The sequence below is a fragment of the Nicotiana tabacum genome, chromosome 19 (genome assembly GCF_000715075.1).
Source record: "Nicotiana tabacum cultivar K326 chromosome 19, ASM71507v2, whole genome shotgun sequence".
NCBI classification, from domain to species: Eukaryota; Viridiplantae; Streptophyta; class Magnoliopsida; order Solanales; family Solanaceae; genus Nicotiana; species Nicotiana tabacum.
In genome coordinates, this window is record NC_134098.1 from 40,463,344 (window position 1) to 40,466,966 (window position 3,623).

General features: G+C 42.8%; 1 non-coding gene across 1 annotated transcript; it reads right to left on the reverse strand.

The window, feature by feature from the left end:
* Window positions 1-2,936: 2,936 nt before the first annotated feature.
* Window positions 2,937-3,043, reverse strand: LOC142173968 (small nucleolar RNA R71). The gene has a single exon (XR_012703332.1). It is a non-coding gene; the product is annotated as a small nucleolar RNA R71 (small nucleolar RNA).
* Window positions 3,044-3,623: the final 580 nt, after the last annotated feature.

The following is a 3,623-nucleotide window of genomic DNA, read 5'->3' on the forward strand; positions in this document are numbered from 1 at the left end:
CAGCATGTCGCCTTGGGGTGCTCCTGTCTTGTTTGTAAAGAAGAAGGATGGTTCTATGCGAATATGTATTGATTATCGCCAGTTGAACAAGGTTACAATGAAGAACAGGTGTCCATTGCCACGTATTGATGACCTATTTGATCAGCTTTAGGGTGCTAGAGTGTTCTCTAAGATTGACTTGCTTTTGAGCTATCATCAGTTGAAGATTCGGGAGCCAGATATCCCTAAGACTGCTTTCAAGACTCGGTATGGTCATTATGAGTTCCTTGTGATGTCTTTTGGGCTGACAAACGCCTCAACAACATTCATGCACTTGTAGTATCGAGTGAGGGGATCAAGGTAGATCCGAAGAAGATTGAAGTAGTGCAGAGTTGGCCCAAACCGTCCTCAGCTATGGAGATTCGGAGTTTTCTTGGCTTGGCGGGGTATTACCATCGATTTGTAGAGGGTTTCTCATCCATTGCTACACTGATGACTAGATTTACCCAGAAGGGTGCTCCATTCAGGTGGACCGAGGAGTGTGAGGAGAGCTTTCAAAAGCTCAGGACTACTTTGACTACAGCCCCAATGTTGGTGTTGCCTACTGGTTCGGGGGCCTATACAGTGTATTATGATGCGTCGCGCATTGGCCTCGGCGCGGTGTTGAAGCAAGGGTGATTGCCTACGCGTCTAGACAGCTGAAGGTGCATGAGAAGAACTATTCGGTCCACGACCTCGCGTTAGCAGCTATTGTTCATGCCTTGAAGATCTGGTGGCATTGTTTTTATGGTGTCCCTTGTGAGGTCTACACCGATCACCGGAGTCTACAACATCTGTTTAGACAGAATGATCTTAACTTGTGGCAGCGGAGATGGTTGAAGCTGCTTAAGTATTATGACATCATCATTCTCTATCATCCGGGAAGGCCAATGTGATGGCTGATAGTAGGCTATATTTATGCAATTTAGACACTATTTACACACTAATGTAGCCGCACTCTATTGATATTTGAATGCTAAAAGATAACAAAATGATCTAATTAAGAATTTGATGCTTTGCAGGAGCTACTCCGAGCTAGGAGGGAGCTAACGAGTGTTTTGGAGTCAACATGGAGTGTGAAAGACCAATTGAAGGTTAGCCCGGTCGAAAAGGAGCGAGAAAAGCAAGCGAGACGACCCCTCCAGGTGCGCGGCCGCGAATTAGCCCGCGAACTCAAGGCAGTGAGGCAGTGGAAATCCGCGGCCGGATCGAAGTCGAATCCGCGGCCGCGGACGGGCGAATGAAAGCCAAACACACAGGGTTAATTATGTAATTTCCTAGGCGACTAACCTAAACCTATATGAAGCCTAATCTCACCCAGAAGTTAGACATAACTGGGTTTTAGAAGATTTTAGAGGCAAGAACAAGGGAGAGAAGACGGATAATTTCCCAAGAGTTTTTCATCTTCTTCTTCATACTTCTCTTTGTTGATTATGAATTATTTTAGTGATTTGTTTTCCATTAGTATGAGTAGCTAAATATATTATCTAGGGTTGATGGAACCAATTGTTGGATGAAGTCTTGACTCTATTTTGTTATAATTGAGCCGTGTTTGTTCTATGATTGTTCAACTACGTATTGTATTATGGTTAATTGAAAGGGCCCTTGATTAATCGTGTCTAGTTACCTTGTGTTGCTTGAGAAAGAACACTTGGTTAGATTGTTGTTGAACAACACCACTTTTAGGTAAGTTAAGAGATTAATTACTTGAATTTAAAAGTGGGGTTAGAAATAACAAAGCGTTGGTGGGATAATTCTGAGTTGCATAAATTGTTAACTAGAGTAGTTCAAGAGAATGCTTCTAGTAAATTATCGTAATTGATCGAGGGATAATTACGGTAGCCCGGAACTCATAATCCTCATAGAGTACTACGGCAAGATTATAGCTAAAGAGTTAAGAATTAATCCGGCAATTGGGGAAATCAATATCCCTAGATCCTTTTACCCTTGAATTCAATTTTAGTCTTGATTATTGCTAATTTTATTGTCATTTTTTCTTAGCTAAATAAATTCCACTGATTATTCATAAAACTCTTGCATCCGGAAGTTGTCTGAGCTTATCAGTAGCATTATTTAAAGTTGTAGTAAATAGGTTAGTTCCCCGTGGGATTCGACTCCGGACTTGAACTGGGTTATATTTGCAGCGATTGCTTAGTTGTTTTTACAAGGCATAGTTGGGCGTGATCAAATTTTGGTACCGTTGCCGGGGAACTAACGGTGTTATTTATTACAACTTAGAAGAATTGCTAGGATTCTTAGTTTAGATCGATTTCATATGGTGTTTAAAGTTTTCCGTTGAAATTCTCACGTTTGAATTCTCCTGTGACTCAGGTGTATGCCTAGAAGCTCTTCGAGGATCGGTGAACTTTTTGAAGGACTCTTAGACCCCGAGAAAGCATTCAAGGCATTAAATCGAGCCAACAAGAAGAACAAATAGTTACAACAAAAACACACACTCGAAATTGAAATGGACAACGTGGACGATGTCAACGGAAACAATCGGACTAATCGGGTTGACCCAAACAATGGAGTGGTGGAACCTCTTGTGACAGAAGCTGCTCTTTATGACTGGGCACAACCAACTGCTGATAACCTAGCCACCGCCATTGTTGTACCTCAGATACAAGCGGAGACATTCCAGATCACCAACAACATGCTGCATTTGTTGCAAAATAAGGGATTGTTCTCCGGGTCATACATTAAAGACCCACAACAACATCTGAAGAATTTCCTATCAATATGTTGACCCAAAGACAGTCGAATGTGACTCCTGAAGCCATCAAGCTATTACTGTTTCCATTCTCTGTGACTGGAGAGCTCAAACTTGGCTGAATTCGCTCCCAATAAACTCCATTGCCACTTGGGAAGAATTAGTCAAAAAGTTCTTAAACAAGTTTTATCCTCCCAACAAGACTGCAAGGCAGATTGATGAGATATTGCAGTTCAGGCAGAAACCAACTGAGACCTTGCAAGAAACCTGGGAGAGGTTCAAGGGTATGCTAGTGAAGTGTCCACACCATGGCATTCCAGATCAGATGCTGGGACAGAGATTCTACATGGGTTTAGCAGACAGTTTGAAGGCCAATGTAGATGCTTCTGCTGGGGGTGCATTTTTGAGCAAGACATTCACAAAGTGCAAGATTCTTCTTGACAAGATGGCTCACAATTCAGGCTGGATGGCTAGAGGTACGACACTTATGCCAATAGTGCATTCTGTTGCTCTTGACCCAAACAATTCCCATGCAGATAACATAGCCACTCTCATGACTCAGATGAGCATACTGACAAAGAAAATTGATGAGATGGGTACAATGCAAGTGCACATTGTTGATACAACAAATGGAGGATTGTGCACTCCTTGCATAAGCCAGTCATATGTGTGCTCGTGGAGTGGAGAGAATGACAACCAGGGCTTCAGAGAAGACATGAATTATGTCAATAATTTTGGAGGTCAGAGGCAAGGTGGGCAACAATGGGGACCAACACCAAACCAGCAGTACAGACCCAACCTGCCACAACACAACCCCAATTCTGGAGGTGCACGGCCACAAGGTTAAGTTGTGCCTTATCAAAGGCAGCGGGGCTATAATCAGCAGCACCATCAA